The sequence below is a fragment of the Cetorhinus maximus genome, chromosome 21, assembly GCF_964194155.1.
Source record: "Cetorhinus maximus chromosome 21, sCetMax3.hap1.1, whole genome shotgun sequence".
Lineage (NCBI taxonomy): Eukaryota > Metazoa > Chordata > Chondrichthyes > Lamniformes > Cetorhinidae > Cetorhinus > Cetorhinus maximus.
The window spans coordinates 94,197,514-94,215,353 of record NC_135899.1 but is presented as its reverse complement, the minus strand read 5'-3'; the positions used below and the strand labels follow the sequence as shown (position 1 = coordinate 94,215,353).

Below are 17,840 nucleotides of genomic sequence, written 5' to 3'. Positions count from 1 at the left end.
AAAATGAGTCTATGCTAATGAGCGACAAAAGGTGCGATCCCAGCACAGCTGCAGAGATCGGGGTTAGTTCAGAAATGGATCCATCATCATTACAAATTGCATTTGACAGCACAGAAAAAATAGCTTTCCAGTCAGTCCCCTATTTGGCTGGTCATTTTAGATCTTCCAAAATCCAAACATCTAGCCCAGTGTAAAAAAAAAGACTGCATTTCTCTAAAATTGCAAACCTTTTAAAACTATCTGCTCCCTGATGGCCCATTATGGTAGTGAGTCAGTGCATCATACAGACCAGGACAGGAAACACTCAGTTTCGATCCTCTCTCTCTCTCTCTCTGAATAAGTAGCTGCTCTCTGCAGCCGCTATGATTGTAAAGATATCACAATTCTGCTCAGAACCTAAAAGTTAGTGAGGGAGAAATACAAACTGGTCACCATCAATTGACACCTATTTAAATTGGGAGTGTACGTGTTGTGGTGTGTGCGTGTTTGTGGGTGTGTGGGTGTGTGTGAGGGGAATGTTTTGATGTGGGATTGGGGCGAGTATCTATGGTGGCAAGGAAACTGGGCATGTGGGAGCAACGGTCCCTCTCCATTGCGGGTAAGAACCTGGTCATCAGGTGTGAGGCACTCTCGCTGTTGCTGTACGTGGCGCAGGTCTGGCCCATTCCACACTCCTGCGTGATGGCGATCACCCGAGCCATCCTTTGCTTTATCTGGAGGTCAAAAATGGATCGTGTCCGCAGGGACGCGATGTACAAGCCTCTAGATAAAGGGGGAAAAAACGTGCCCAACATCGCCCTCATACTGATGGCCACCTTTGTGTGTGGCTGCATCAAGCGGTGCGTAGACCCTCGGTGCGCAAACACCAAGTGTCACCACGTGCTGAGGTTCTACCTGTCCCCGGTGTTGCGAAGGATGGGTCTGGCCACGCTGCCGCGGAACGCTCCAAGTAGTTAGACCGTGCCGTACCACCTGTCCCTGGTGGAAAAATTTATGCAGAAAAACACCTTTGACCACAAGTCCATCAGGCAGTGGTCAGCACGTAACGCCCTAGAGGCCCTGAGGGATAAGGAGAGGGTGGACCCTGTGGGATGGTTCCCCGAGCAGACTGTCAAAGTCATTTGGCAGAATGCCTCATCGCCAGAACTTTCCAACAAGCACCAAGACGTAGCTTGGCTGGTGGTGAGAAAGGCCCTCCCGTCAGATCCTTCCAACACGCCAGGAGTCTCACCCCCTCTGCACGTTGCCCTCGAGGTGGCTGTGGTGGGGAAGAGACCATTGTTCACCTCCTTGTGGAATGTGCCTTTGCAAAGAAGGTCTGGGGAGAGATGCAGTGGTTTCTGTCGAGGTTCATCCCGAGCAGTTCTGTGCTCTACGGGCTGTTCCCAGGTATATTTTTCCCCAAAAAAAGTTGATATGTGTGTGGGGATGACTGTGCGTGGGAGCGTATGGGTGTTTGTGTGTCGGTTTGTCTATGTATGTGGGGTGTTGGTATGGGTGTGTGATGTGTGTGGGGGCTGCTGTGTGGTGTGTGTGTGGGGGGTGTGTGGGGGGGGGGGAGGGGGGGGGGATACTGTGTGTGTGTGTGTGTGTGCAGGAGGTGTGTGATGTGTGTGTGTGGGGGGGATACTGTGTGTGTGTGTGTGTGTGTGTGTGCAGGAGGCGTGTGATGTGTGTGTGTGTGTGGGGGTGTGTTTGTGTGTGTGTTGGGGGAGGGTGCTGTGTGGTGTGTGTGTGTGTGTGCAGGAGGTGTGTGATGTGTGTGTGTGTGGGGGGTGTGTTTGTGTGTGTAGGGTGTGTCTGTTGGGGGAAGGTGTAGTGCAGGGTGTGTGGGAGGGGGTGTGTAGATGTGGTGACTATGGTTTTATGTAATGTGTAGTATACCTTTAAGAAGGATGTCAGAAAGGAAGATCACATGATCTTGTGTAACCAACAGTGGAGTAGGCGGGCTAACTCTGTAGTTAGTTGGAAGTCAGTGGTCTGCAAGTGAGCAGCAGAAGTATGTGGATAGAGTTTGGTGTAGAAACACGTGTAGCTGCTGAGTACCTTGTAAATAAACAGAGTGTGTTCCACCTAAGAAGTGTCTGCTGAACTATTCTATCTAACCAACTCAGTCACCCTGCAACAAGCATGCAATTGGGACTCACAAGTCTCAACAATAGGTATCGGCTGGGGTCAGGCTGGGGTCCACTATGTGAAAATATCCTGTTGCTAACTGCAGCCTGACTGGGACTTTGTTTATTGAGCTGACAGTTTTCTGTAGTTTAAAAACAAATTGAATTCTGCAAAGTTTACTGAATTGGCCAATTTCACTGAAATTCACCTGTTATAAAATGGATAACGTAATGAAGAAACTAACTGATCAGGGTTTTTACTGCAATGCTGTATTCATTGATAGATCCTGCCCACAATAGAGGCTGCCTCCCTTTGGAGCCCAGGACCCTGAGCTGATACTGGGCAGAGAAGGCAGCAGGTCGGGATTTCGCTGCAGGCTCAGCCCTTTTAAAAGGCCAGAGGCAGAATTTATTCTGTTTTTCACCACTCGCTGCCTTAAATGCACAGATGGCTACATAACAATTCAGAACTTATTGCTGTTGGCCTTATTTCATTTTTTACAAATGTTACTTTTGAATATTTTCCTAAGCAAATGTTAATATGATTCATGTATTATTCTCAGAAATACAGTGGATCCATTGTTAATTGCACAACATCAGAACCAACAGAAAGTTCTTTATGGGAAGAGTTGGATAGAAAAGAGTTGGGCTGTTTCACCGTGATGAACTAAATTGATGTTAACACTATAAGTGCTCAACCACTCGAACATTTAGGATCATTTTTAATTTTATCTGAACATTCTTTTTTCTGTTGTGTTAGTGAAAGTTTAGAACACAGCAGCATGAGTGTGCTAGTGGAAATAAAGCCTCGATTCATCCACTGCTTACCATGCCACTCAGTTCCAGTTCTAATCAGTGCAAAGACACCACGGGCAGGATTTTACACCTCGCAGGCGGGCACACGCCTGACCCGATCGAGCGTAAAATAGCACGAAAGACGCCAGGCGAGCATCCTAATGTCATCCCACACGCGCCCTATCTTCAGGTCAGTAGGCGCGTGGGAGTCAGAGCCGTGCCCGCCATCAATTAAGAGGCCACTTTACGCCATTAAAAACCCAATTGATCCTGATTTTATGTTGACCTTGCGATTTCCCGCTCGTTGCACAGGCAAAACGGGCAGGTGGGCAGCTCACATTTTGTGAAACCAAACCCAAGGGTGGGGTAAAAAGGGTCGGCAGCATTGCCAGTGTGAGTCGTGAGGAGTTTAGGAGATAGTTTGCTGCTGGTTGCTTATTTGAACTTGACAGCTTCATCTCTGTTCTGAGCTTTAGCCTTAGCATTTTTAGGCTTCATTGCAAGAATCATTGGTGTCTCCAAGGCCCCCGGAGGATTCAGACCGTGTGGACCCTTCCAGATATCAGACAGCCTTCCCATACCCTGGTAACGGGGATTGTGGTCTCCGCTGGAGGCACCTCCTCTGAGGAGGGAGAGAGGGGCAGAAGGGAGAGGAGGCCACGTGTCCCAGTGCAGATTCAAGGTAAGCGACCTGTGGGAGGAGAGGCACAGGCACAAGGGGCGCAGGGCCAGCAGGTAGTCTAAGGCAGAAGGGGCTGCAGAAGATGCCACTATCCTGCTGCCAGGGTTTATATGCGACAATACAGCTACCTCAAAGGAAGTGGCTGCAGAAATAGTGAAGGCATTTGTCAAAATATTCCAGAACTCACTGGATTCCATGAGGGTCCCAGTGGATTGGAAAACCGCTAATGTGACGCCCTGTTCAAGAAGGGAAGGAGACAAAAAGCCAGTCAGCCTAACATCTGTCATTGGGAAAATGCTAGGGTTCATTATTAAAGAAGAAATAGCAGGACATTTAGAAAAGCTTAACGCAATCAAACCAAGTCACCATGGTTTTGTGAAAGGGAAATCACATTTGACAAATTTGCTAGAGTTCTTTGATAAAGGGGAACCGGTAGATGTAGAGTATTTGGATTTCCAGAAGGCATTCGATAAAGTGCCACATAAAAGGTTATTGCACAAGATAGGAGCTCACGGTATTGGAGGTAATGTATTAGCATGGATTGAGGATTGGTTAACACAGAGAAGACAGAGAGTCGGGTTTAAGGGGTCTTTTTCAGGTGAAAGACCGAAATAGTGAAGGGCCATAAGGGTCAGACCTAGGGCCTCAATTATTTACTATCTATATTAATGACTTGGAGGAGGGGGCAGGTGTAATATATCCAAATTTGCTGATGATACAAAAATAGGTTGGAGGGCATGTTGTGATGAGGACAAAAGGATTCTACAAGGGGATATAGACAGGTTGAGCGAGTGGGCAAAAACTTGCCAAATGGAGTTTAATGTAGGAAAGTGTGAAGTCATGCACTTTGGTAAGAAAAATCAAAAGGCAGACTGTTATTTAAATGGAGATAGACTCCAAAAAAGTGCAGCACAGAGGGATCTGGGTGTTCTTGTGCATGAAACACAAAAAGTTAGCATGTAGGCGCAGCAAGTAATTAAGAAGGCAAATGGAATTTTGGCCTGTATTGCTAGGGGATTGGAGTTTAAAAATAGGGAAATCTTGTTACAACTGTACAGGGTGTTGGTGAGGCCGCACCTGGAGTACTGTGTACAGTTTTGGTCCCCGTATTTAAGAAAGTAGAGACTGGCATTGGAGGCAGTTCAAAAGAGATTCACTAGGCTGATTCCTGGGATGAAGGGGTTGACTATCAAGAACAGCTAAACAGGTTAGGCCTTTATTTATTAGAGTTTAGAAGAATGAGGGGTGATCTTATTGAAACCTACAAGATTCTGAGCGGCCTTGACAGGGTAGATGTTGAGAAGATGTTTCCACTAGTGGGGGAATCTCAAACTAGGGGACATAGTTACAGAATAAGGAGGCACTCATTTAAAACTGAGATGCGAAGGAACTTCTCTCAGAGGGCAGTGAATGTTTGGAATTCTGTACCTCAGAGAGTTGTGGAGGCTAGATCACTGAAAGTATTTAAAGAGGAGGTAGATAGATTTTTGAAATATCGGGGAGTTGAGGGCTATGAGGAGCTGGCACGAAAGAGGAGTTGAGGCCTGGGGCAGATCAGCCATGATCTTATTGAAAGGCGGGGCAGGCTTGAGTGGCCGAATGGCCTACTCCTGCTCTTATTTCTTATGTTCTTATGTTCAATATGTCCGAGGTGCAATGCCGAAGGAGGCTCCGCCTCTCCAGGGAGACTGTGACCTCCATTTGTCAGATGATTGGGCCTGAGATCACCTCCGACTGGGTGGGTGGACACCCCAGGCCAGTGGCTCTGAAGGTCACAGTGACCCTCAACATCTATACCTCCGGCCCTTTCCAGGGGTCAGTGGGGGATCTGTGTGGAGTCTCCCATCAGCTGTCCACAGTTGAGTCAAGCTAGTGACAGAAGCTCTGTTCAGGCAGGTACTGACCATTATTCTTTACCATACAGATGAGGCCAGGCAGGCTGAGTGAGCCAGAGGCTTTGCCACAATTGCTGGGTTTGCCGCATCCAGGGTGCAATCAACTGCACACATGTGGCCATCAAGGCGACAGTGGGTCAGCCAGTTGTCTTTGTCAATGGGAAGGGATTCTACTCGGTGAACGTGCAGATAGTGTGTGATCACAGGATGCAGATTCTGCAAGTCTGTGCAAGGTACCCAGGCAGCTCCCATGACGCTTACATCCTGAGACACTCCCAGGCTATTCGTGCTCCAGCCCGATTGGATGGACGGCTCCTGGGTGACAAGGGCTATCCCTTGAAAAGGTGGTTCTTGACGCCTCTCCAACACCCAAGAACAGAGGCTGAGCAGCGAGACAATAGGAGCCACGCCTTCACAAGAGCGGTGAGTTCTGAAGGAGATAGCTGAAGAGATAGTGGAGGCGTTAGTGGTGATCTTTCAGGAATCACTGGAGTCAGGGAGGGTCCCAGAGGACTGGAAAATCACTAATGTAACCCCCCTATTTAAGAAGGGAGTGAGGCAAAAGACGGGAAATTACAGGCCGATTAGCCTGACCTCGGTCGTTGGTAAGATTTTAGAGTCCATTATTAGGGATGAAATTTCAGAATACTTGGAAGTGCATGGTAAAATAGGGCAAAGTCAGCATGGTTTCATCAAGGGGAGGTCATGCCTGACAAATCTGTTAGAATTTTGAGGACGTAACGAGTAGGTTATACAAAGGAGAGCCAATGGATGTTATCTACTTGGACTTCCAGAAGGCCTTTGACAAGGTGTCGCACAGGAGGCTGCTCAGTAAGATAAGAGCCCATGGTGTTAGAGGCAAGGTACTAGCATGGATAGAAGATTGGCTGTCTGGCAGGAGGCAGAGAGTGGGGATAAGGGGGTCCTTCTCAGGATGGCGGCCGGTGACTAGTGGAGTTCCGCAGGGGTCAGTGTTGGGACCACAACTTTTCACTTTATAGATTAATGATCTAGATGAAGGAACTGAGGGCATCCTGGCTAAGTTTGCAGATGATACAAAGATAGGTGGAGGGACAGGTAGTATTGAGGAGGCGGGGAGGCTGCAGAAGGATTTAGATAGGTTAGGAGAATGGGCAAAGAAGTGGCAGATGGAATACAACATGGGGAAGTGTGAGGTCATGCACTTTGGTAAGAAGAATAGAGGCATAGACTATTTTCTAAATGGGGAGAGAATTCAGAAATCTGGAGTGCAAAGGGACTTGGGAGTCCTAGTCCAGGATTCTCTTAAGGTTAACTTGTAGGTTGAGTCAGTAGTTAGGAAGGCAAATGCAATGTTGGCATTTATTTCGAGAGGACTAGAATATAAAAGCAGGGATGTGCTGCTGAGGCTTTATAAGGCTCTGGTCAGACCACATTTAGATTATTGTGAGCAATTTTGGGCCCCATATCTCAGGAAAGATGTGCTGGCCCTGGAGAGGGTCCAGAGGAGGTTCACCAGAACGATCCCAGGAATGAAAGGCTTAACATATGAGGAATGTTTGAGGACCCTGGGTCTATACTCGATGGAGTTTAGAAGGATGAGGGGGGATCTGATTGAAACTTACAGAATACTGAAAGGCCTGGATAGAGTGGACGTGGGGAAGATGTTTCCATTAGTAGGAGAGACTAGGACCCGAGGGCACAGCCTCAGAGTAAAGGGAAGACCTTTTAGAACAGAGATGAGGAGAAACTTCTTTAGCCAGAGAGTGGTGAATCTATGGATCCATGCATAATTCTATTGATTGGGATTAGTAAGATTTATTAGCAATGGCAAGTTACTAATTAAGAAATAGAGGGATGAACAGGGTTGCTCCAATCTCGAAAATGCACATCCTGTGCTATGTGGAAACACCAGGATGTTTCCCATGTCCTGGATAACCATTGGTGCAGGAAATGTCGTCAGTTGCAGCAGCTTTAGCTCCAGAGTTTCGGAACTTGAGCAGCAGCTGGCGTCACCCTGGAGCATTCGTGAGGTTGAGATCTTCATGGGTAGCATGTTTATAGATGTGGCCACCCCACAGCTTGAGAGTCTGCAGGGAGAGAGGGAATGGATGGTCAAAAAGAAAAAGGCAGGTAGTGCAGGAGCCCCCTGAGTACATCTCACTCTCCAACCAGTATTCAGCTCTGAATACTGATGCAAGTGATGGTTCATCTGGGGAATGCAGCCAATGCCAAGCCCATGGGAACACAGGAGGCTCAGCTGTACAGGGGGGCACAAGGAATTCTGGAAGAGCAATAGTGATAGGTGATTCAATAGTTGGGGGAATAAATAGGCATTTCTGCAGCTGCAGATGTGATTCCAGGATAGTGTGTTGCCTCCCTGGTGTCAGAGTCAAGATTGTCACTGAGCAGCTGCAGAGCATCCTGAGGGGGGAGGGTGGGAGGGGGCAAGGTGAACAGCCAGCAGTCATGGTCCACATCAGTACCAATGACATAAGTAGAAAGAAGGATGTGGTCCTGCAGTCAGAATTTAGGGAGCTAGTTGGAAAGTAACAAGCAGGAATTCAATTGTAGTAATCTCTGGAATACTCCTAGTGCCACCTGCAAATTAGTACAGGAATAGGAGGATAAAACAGAGGAATGCGTGGCAGGAAAGATGGTGCAGGAGGGAGAGATTTAGACTCCTGGGACAGTAGGACTGGTTCTGGGTGAGATGGCACCTCTACAAGCCGGACGGTTTGCACCTGAACAGAGCTGGGACTGAGTTCCTTGCTGGGCGTTTTGCTAGTGCTGTTGGGGAGGGTTTAAATTAACTCGGCAGGGGTGTGGGAACCAGGAGAGAATATCAGAGAGGAATACCACGGTGCACAGACTACTGGGAAAGACAGACTGCACTAGAATAGAGAATGTTTTTTTTTATCCATTCACGGGTTGTGGGCTTCGCTGGCTGGGCCAGCATTTATTGCCCATCCCTAGTTGCCCTTGAGAAGGTGGTGGTGAGCTGCCTTCTTGAACCGCTGCAGTCCATGTGGTGTAGGTACACCCACAGTGCTGTTAGGGAGGGAGTTCCAGGATTTTGACCCAGCGACAGTGAAGGAACGGTGATAGATTTCCAGGTCAGGTTGGTGAGTGACTTGGAGGGGATCTTCCAGGTGGTGGTGTTCCCATTTATCTGCTGCTCTTGGCCTTCTAGATGGTAGTGGTCATGGGTTTGGAAGGTGCTGTCTAAGGAGCCTTGGTGAATTGTTGCAAAGCATCTTGTAGATGGTACACACACTGCTGCTACTGTGCGTCAGTGGTGGAAGGAGTGAATGTTTTGCCAATCAAACGGGCTGCTTTGTCCTGGATGATGTCAAGCTCCCTGAGTGTTGTGGGAGCTGCACTCATCCAGGCAAGTGCAGAGTATTCCATCACATTTCTGACTTGTGCCTTGTAGATTATGGACAGGCTTTGGAGAGTCAGGAGGTGAGTTACTCACCACAGGATTCCTAGCCTCTGACCTGCTCTTGTAGCCACAGTATTTTTATGGCTAGTGCAGTTCAATTTCTGGTCAATGGTAACCCCCAAGATGTTGATAGTAAGTTAATAGGTGGGGTCAGAGTAAGGGAGAAAGTGATAAAGTCTAAATCAGGGTTATTGTGCATTTATGTGAATGCACGGAGTGTGGTTAATAAGGTTAGTGAGTTACAGGTGCAGATTGCCATGTGGAAATACGAGCCTGAATTTTACGTTCCCCCACCGACAGGTTTTTAATTGGGGGTGGGGCCTTTGCCCCAATTAATGGCCACTTAAGGGCCGTTTTCCACCCAGCCTCAATTTTTAGGCTGGTGAGAACATTGACCCTCTGTGGGGGAAGGCTGAAAAGAATCAATGTTAGGATCAGTCTGGAAGGGGTGGGGGAGACCCCTCCATCAGAAGCCCCCTTCTGATTGGCGGCATCCTCCCCTTAAGGCCCGGTGACCTCTGGACCTCCCTCCCCACCTACCCCCCAGCCTCTCCCCCAAAACCCCTTGCGACCCCCGAGGCCTTTCCTACCTTTCCCACTTTGGGACCCCTGACACTTACCTTGTCCTTCAGCTCCGGCACTTGAGACAGGTTGGAGTAGTTGCTCTTCGGTCCACTCCAGCACCGTTGCTGCAGGGACTGGAGAGCTACTGGCCAATCAGGTTGGCCGGCAGCTGAATAAGGTGGGACTTCTTCCTAAGTGAGGGGTAGAAGTCTTGCCTGCAGCCAATCAATGCTCACTGGAGCATAAATTGGCTGCGGAGTAATCGAGCCCCCCCCCCCATCCACAAAATTGAGGCCATGACATTGTGGCTATAACAGAGACCTGGCTGAAGGAAGAACAGATCTGAGTGTTTAATATTCCTGGATACAAGTTGTTCAGGAAGGATAGGGAAGGGAGAAAAGAAGAAGGGATGGCAGTATTGGTTAAGGAGAGCATTGCAGTACTGGGGAAAGCGGATTACCCAGAGGGGTCAAGGACAGAATCTATTTAGCTAGAACTGAGGAACAAAGAAGGTGCAATTACATTGCTCGGGATAGTCTTTAGCCACCAACTAGTGGAAAGAATGTAGAGGAACAAAAATATAGATAGGTAGATATAATGGGGGAATTTATTATCCATGATAGACTGGGATAGTAGTCGTCTAAAGGTTGGAGGAGGGCAAGAGTTCTAGCTTGTGTTCAGGAGAATTTCCTACAGCAAACTGTGCCCACTCCAACAAGAAAGGAGGCACTGCTAGACATAGTTCTTGGAAATGAGGTGGGCCAATTAGATCAAGTGTCAGTGGGAGAACATTTAGGGGGCAGTGATCATTGTATCACAAGGTTTAGAATGCCTATGGAAAAGGGCAGAGAACAGTCCAAAGTAAGAAAAATGGGGGAAACCCAATGCGGTAAGAACCGGGCAGAATAAATCAGAATCAAAGGTTGGCAGGAAAAATGGTAGCTGATCAATGGGCTACCTTCAGAGAGGAGATAGAACAGGCACAGTCAAGGTATATTCCCTCAAAAGGGAAAGGTAAGGCAAACAAATACAGAACTCCATGGTGTAAGGATAAGCCCAGCAGCAACAGGCCAATCAGTTTAACTTCGGTAGTGGAGAAACTTCTAGAAACAATAATTTGGGGAAAAAATTAACAGTCATATAGGCAAATGTGGGCTAATTAAAGAAAGCCAGCATGAATTTCTTAAGGGAAATTAGTGTTACCTAACTTGCATGAGTTTTTTGAAGACGTAACAGAGAGGATTGATAAAGGTATTGCTGTTGATGTGGTGTACATGGACTTCCAAAAGGAATTTGATACAGTGCCACACAACAGACTTGTGAGAAAAGTCAGAGCTCATGAAATAAAGGGGGCAACAGCAACATGGATACAAAACTGGCTGAGTGACGGGAAACAGAGAATAATGGTTAATGGATGTGTTTTGGGCTGGAGGAAGGTTTGTAGTGGAGCTCCCCAGAGGTTGGTATTAAGACCCTTGCTTTTCCTGATATAAATAAATGACCTAGGCCTTGGTGTGCAGGGAACAATTTCAAAATTTGCACATGATACAAAATTTGGAAGCATTGTGAATGGTGAGGAAGACAGTGTAGAACTTCAAAAGGACATAGGCAAGTTGGCGGAGTGGGTGGACAGATGGCATGAAGATCAATGTGGAGAAATGTGAAGTGGTTCATTTTGGTAGGAGGAGCATGAAGAGACAATAAAAAATAAAGGATACAACTTTAAAGTGGGTGGTGGAGCAGAGGGACCTGGGTGTATATGTGCATAAGTCATTAAAGGTAGCAGGACAAGTGGAGAGAGCAGTTAATAAAGTATACAATATCCTAGGCTTTATTAATAGGTGAATAGAGTACAAGAGCAGGGAGGTTATTATGAACATATATAAGATACTAGTTTGGCCTCAGCTGGGATACAGAGCCCAGTTCCAGGTGCTGCACTTTAGGAAGGGTGTGAAACTATGGGAGAGAGTGCAGAAAAGATTCACAGGAATGGTTCCAGAGATGAGGAACTTCAGACAGATTGGCGAAGTTAGGACTGATTTCCTTTGAAGCAAAGGTTGGGAGGAGATCTGGTCAGAACATTTAGGGAAAAACTCTTCCCACTGGGGGAAGGATCGAGAATAAGAAGACACAGATTTAAGGTAATTGGCAAAAGAAGCAAAAGCGATATGAAAAAATTCACGCAGTGAGTGATCAAGGTTTGGAATGCACAGTCTGAGAGTGTGTTGGAGGCAGGTTCAATCGAGACATTCAGAAGGGAATCAGACTGTATCTGAAAATAAAGAATGTGCAAGGTTACGGGGCAAAGGCAGGAGGATGGCACTAGGTGAAATGTTCTTTCGAAGAGCCAGTGCAGATACGATGGACTGAATGGCCTCCTTCTGCACTGTAACAATTCTGTGATTCTATGAATTCTAAATTTACTACCTGAAGTCTGAACTTGGATAATCTCAGTGGTGAGTAAGATATGCTTCAAATTTCCCAGGTGTTTGGAAACAATTGTAAAAAATGAAAATTAATTGTATCTCTTATTCTCCCAGTTAGAAATCATCTACTAGTGGTAGGGGAAAGTTTAAAAACATAAAGAAAAATAATTAATTCCCCAATGGCAATTGGAGTGTCATTTTTCATGAAAATGAATTAATGGGCAGAATCGTCTCAGATTTGCACCATGTGGTCGCGGGCGATTAAACAACGTTTTACCCACCAGCCGCAATGACTGTATCACCCCAAACCCCCCACATTAATTATGCATTCCCGGGATATACGCCGTTTCCATGGCGGGTGGGCTCTCATTCGCCTGCCACGCCATCACCTCGCCGCTTCACCACGCCAGGCACCGCATTTAAAGTACAGCTGCGCTCAGTGCTTCCAGCCCAGGGCTGCAGCAAAGAAGGCATGGCCCCGAAGGGCAAGATGCCTGCAGCCCTCGAGTGCCTTTTGGACTCTGTGATGTCCTCTACCCCTGGTCTGGCTGCAGGAGGGGCAGCAACATTACCACTCCGGCTTGGTAGGCAATGGCAGTGGTGATCAGTGCCAACAGTGCACAGAAGAGGTTGGCCATCCAATGCAGATAGAGGATGAATGATCTCATCCATGCAGCCAGGGTAAGGCAACCATCTCATCACTCTAAACTCACACACTCAAGCCCATCACACATTCACTGGCATCTCACTCACTGCCAGCTCAAGGGACATCACCGCTCACTCTCACACACACACCCTCACATCTCCAACTGGCCTCATCTCCTCTGGAGATGCCTCCTCACCCCTCACCATCTTAAGGCCACTTGCACAGATCAACATGTGCCTCACACACACCCTGGGGTACCCTCCTTCCCCAGTACAGCCCTCGCCCTGCAGCCTCTTCCCTTGCCTGAGGCCACTTCTCCCCCTTCCCCAAGCAAGACCTAGCCCTAGAGCCATTGAAAAGCCACCCACATATGGCTGACTTGGTAGGTAGGGACCTACCCCTGAGCCCCCCTAAAAGTGATATTGTGCTGTCTGTGAAGCCTGGTGCTGATGACTGTGAGAGTTGACTCAAGCAAGGTAGGCAAACAAAGCTCAAAGTCCCAAACAAAGTGCAGCCCTCCAAGTGCACATGTGATAAAAATGTAACATATATGTTCATTGTAAATTTCAAAATGTTGAAAAATGCATTAAGTGCTTTGTGAAATTTTCTTGGGAAGTGATGTAGCTTCAGCTATCTTAAAACATAAATCTGGTTTCTTCAACACATTAATTTTTTTTAGTCTTTTGTGTAATTGAGGTTTAGTCCTACCATCCAAGTAAAGCAATGTCGGGTAGTCCCACGTGTCGATTTACTAGCCTGCAACTGCACTCTCAATGTCATTACTTGATTTTACATATCATAGGTTGTTATAAGGAAGTTTTATAGTTGTCAGCTTCTGTTAGTTTTCTAGGTTGATCTAAGTCGTTGACATCTGGTCATGCATAGGCGTTTTCTCAGAGCAAGAAAAATAACCAGCAACATTATCCCACAACAAATAAATAAAAGGTCATTAGGTCAAAGTTATAAGGATTTAAACCATTGAGTTTTAAAAAGACTCCTCCCACTCTACACAGGTACTTCTATGTTAGAAACAAAAACAAAATTACCTGGAAAAACTCAGCAGGTCTGGCAGCATCGGCGGAGAAGAAAAGAGTTGACGTTTTGAGTCCTCACGACCCTTCAACAGAACTTTCTGTTGAAGGGTCGTGAGGACTCGAAACGTAAACTCTTTTCTTCTCCGCCGATGCTGCCAGACCTGCTGAGTTTTTCCAGGTAATTTTGTTTTTTGTTTTGGATTTCCAGCATCCGCAGTAGTTTTTTGTTTTTACTTCTATGTTAGGTTTGCTATCAACTGTGGGGTCACCATATTGCTGTTAATAGCACACCACAATATCAACAGGATGAGCTCCACATCTCCAAGCTACTGGGATAGGGATAACAAGTATGGCATGATCTGCCCAGCAAGCATCAGCCTGCCACATGGATCAACTGATGTAGACATCATCGGCCCTTATGTACTCAAGTACACAGTGTAAAATGAGCTATTTGATGAAAATTATATACATTTCAGAATAGAAATTGAAAGAAGAATGGATTTGATGGGAATTGAATGCTGTCTAACGATAAAGCAAAAGATTCAAATTGTAAACATAATAAAAATATAAAAGGTAGCTTATGGAAATTGTAATCAAGTTAAACATCAACTAAAGTTGCAGTGACCTTAGTCTTTCTGCAATTGCATCCTTCTTATGTGATGAATGTAAATGCAGAGCAAATTATCTCATTGGATTTCCAGCATCCACAGTTCTTTGCTTTTTATCTCATAGACTTGCCCTTTCTAAAAAGAGTCAGGTTTTACCCAGTCAGGCAAGTTTGAAAAGGCACAGGATGTGTACTTAAGCAGCAAGTCCAGAGCTTGTTGTGCCTTTCCACTGATACCAACTTGGGGCACAAGATCAGTGGAGAGTGTTAATAAATCACAAAATATTATCTTCCTATGGGAAATCGAAGCCATTTTCATAATGGCTGATGCCGGGAACGTTTTAACACTTTGACCTCTTTAACCCCTACATATATATCTAACAAAGGACCATTTATTACAGAACGAAAAGAGGCAATAAATAGTAACATGAATATCAAAAAGGAGGACATGAAGAGGACATGAGCCTTTTAGTTTTCTATAGAAACTGAACAGTGCAAGAATTCTTCTTGCAAATATAGCTTTTTTATTGATCTTGAGCCCAGGACATGAACATTCTCAGCTTTTACTAACCCTCATGTAACATGTACACTGTGCCAACTTAGGTATTCCTATGTATCATTCTTCTGGCTCTATTTCTAAATTCAACCTTGCTGTGCAGAGCAAATCTACAGTCCGGTCGTTCACAGGGGGATGCTGCAATCTGTCTTGTGCTGTAGTATTTTATTTACTTAAAAAATGCTCCATAATACATAATGCTTTCGCATTACTCAGCAAATCAAAATTTGTCAATCCAGTGCCTGTCGGTCATCACTCATTAACTGAACAATGCTTTCATGTAAAAGATTGGCACTTTGGATAATAACGGTGTGACGAGGTACACTCAGTGGAAGAACATATGATTAAATGGTCTGAGGTACAAATTAAGCATTTGTTTTTAATAAGTAATCTATAGAGATCCTGATCCAAGCATTAAATATCTTGGCAGACTAGTTATATATTCATTATAATTCAGCTATATCTGAACAGTGATGGAAAGACACAGGGGATTTACACAATGAAATCATTCAGGTGACATAAAAAAATGAGACTGAATATTCAGCAGTTTAAATTACCAAAACCACTTCTCAGCTAATTATTTCTAATGTACATTTCATTTTTCCCATTTGTTCAGCTCAGGAAGTCCCTGCTGACTAGCTGTATAATTGTTTGGGTAATTTTACATTTGGATCTTATAAGCGTAATGTCCACACCATCAGTTTACATTGTTAAAACTAGCTCTCTTATCACAACAGCAGAATCATAGGCCCCAAAATGTGCAAGGAGGCAGGGAGGGTGTGATGGAGGAGGAGGCAGAATACAAGAGAGGGTGTACGAAGGGTGTAGGGCAGGGGAAAGGGGAAGTGTGGGTGTAATAGAGGGGGAGAGGGAGGTGTTGGGAAGGTGTGGTGGAGGGTTTGGACCAAGGTCTGGAGCTGAGTCACCCTGGTGGAACCCAAGCTAAGCATCCAGACTGTTGCTGTGTAAGTGTTGTTTGATGGCACTGTCAACACCTTCCATCACTTTGCTGATGATCGAGAGGAGACTGATGGAGCAGTAAGTGGTTGGGTTTGATTTGCCTAGCCAGGGGTGCAGCTAATTCTGAAGCACAAATCTTTCAGTTAGGGTGTTGTCAGTCTCCATAGCTTTTACTGTATCCAGTGTCTTCACCCGTTTCCTTATATCATGTGGAATGATTCAAATTGACTGAAGACTGGCAACTGTGATGTTGGGGAACTCAGGAGGAGGGCAAGATGGATCATCCACTTGGCACTTCTTGTTGAGGGTATTTGCAAATGCTTCAGCCTTAATTGTCTTTTGCACCTATGGTGGTACAGGACATACGCAGGGTTGCTGATGGAGTGTCTGGGGCATTGGCTGTTAGGTATGATTTGGTAAATATGACTATCTCAGCCTGCCTCTCCCAATTTTAATGCGAACCCTCAGATGTTAATGAGGCAGACTTTGCAGAAATCTCCAATTGGCCAATCAGGGATTCCTTGGAGAAGGTTCCTGAACGAATACAACCCGACCAATTACCACCACACCAAACTACCCTTGATCATCAGCAAAGAGACAAAAGAGGTTGTCGACAGTGCTATGAAGCGCACTTGCGGGTTAGGCTGTGCTCTTGTCGTTTCCGATGCCTTAGGTCAATGTCAGTGGCCCATCCTGTTGTATTCTTATTAAAATTTTCTGGAGCAGTTTTGATGTAACTGAGTAGCTTGCTAGCTCATTTCAGAGGACAGTTAATAGTCAAGCAGGTTGTTGTGGATCTGGAGTCACATAGGCCAAACTGCGTAAGGATTTCCTTCCCTGAAGGGCAGATGGGATGAAAATCCAATTGTTTCCTGGTCACCATTACTGAGACTAGCTTTTTATTCCAGATTTAGTTAATTAATTGAATTTCAATGCCCCAGCTGGCATGGTCAGATTCGAACTGATGACTCCAGGTTATTAGTGCAGGCCTCTGGTTTCCTACTTCAGTATCATCCTCGCTATCCGGACCCGATCATTGGGCTGCGAAAAGGGTGACATCAGTGAGTAAAGATCTCAAACACCGTGAAGCAATCATATGAACACTCATTAATAATAGGACCAGCAAAAGGATATTAAAAAGATATTTATGCAGCTGATGGTTCACAGCTTCTGGAAATATTGGACCTCAAATTAGAAAGTGAAGATGGTGGTGTAGTGGTGATGTCACTGGATTAGCTCCAAATGCTCTGAGAATAAGGGTTCAAATCCTACCACAGGAGCTGGTGAGATTTAAATTCAATTAATAAAATCTGAAATTATAAAAGCTAGTAATGGTGACCATAGCAACTATCATTGATTATCACAAAGACCCATCTGGTTCACTAATGTCATTTAGGGAAGGAAATCTGCCATCCTTACCTGGTCTGGCCTACATTTGACTGCAGACCCACAGCAATGTGGTTGAAATGGCCTAGCAAGCCACTCAGTTCAAGGGCAATTTGGGATGGGCAGCACACGCTGGCCTTATCATCAAAGACAATGTCCCCTGAAAGAGCAAAATATATCCGAGATAACTTTGGTTTTTTTTCTGCCCTTTTCCAGGTTGAGAGCTGCTGTTGACAGACTGGTAACAGGCAAACATGCTGAGGACCTACAACTGACGGTGAAGCTAAGTTTCCCAGAACAAGGCTTTTCCTATCATTTAGCTCCCAACTGGACAACAAGCTGCTTATCCTGAATAAAATCCAATATTTACTGCAGAAATGGAGCTGGGTGTGATTCTGTTCTGTTATACTGCATTATAAACCACAGTTACATTGCTCCAAATACACCAAATCCAATCCAACAAACAGCACGTTCAACCTCAAGGGTGAAAAAGGTAAATTTTGCTGTGTTATGTCCCTTTTTTCACTGTACAACAAACATAGTGAATTGTAAAAAGCACCAGGATCTGAAGCTCAGAGTATGGTGACCCAAATGAGCCGGTTTAGCTGGAACAGTCCCAGTTTTTCAATAAATGTTCTGGTGTCCTGACAATTTTCTCAAAGTAACTCAAATGTCCCGGCTTGCAGAATTTCCCTCTTCACACAATCCATATCGGAGAGTTCCGTCAGCACTAGTCCTTTTCGCATATGTT

General features: G+C 45.7%; 1 protein-coding gene across 1 annotated transcript in view; it reads left to right on the top strand.

Annotated features, from left to right (window-relative positions):
* The window catches only part of LOC144696151 (uncharacterized), a 206,703-nt gene extending 189,239 nt beyond the window's left edge, over nucleotides 1-17,464 (top strand). The window contains exon 5 of the mRNA XM_078567500.1: nucleotides 17,306-17,464. The gene's annotated coding sequence lies outside the window, so the exon portion shown is untranslated. The remainder of the gene's footprint in view (nucleotides 1-17,305) is intronic.
* Nucleotides 17,465-17,840: the final 376 nt, after the last annotated feature.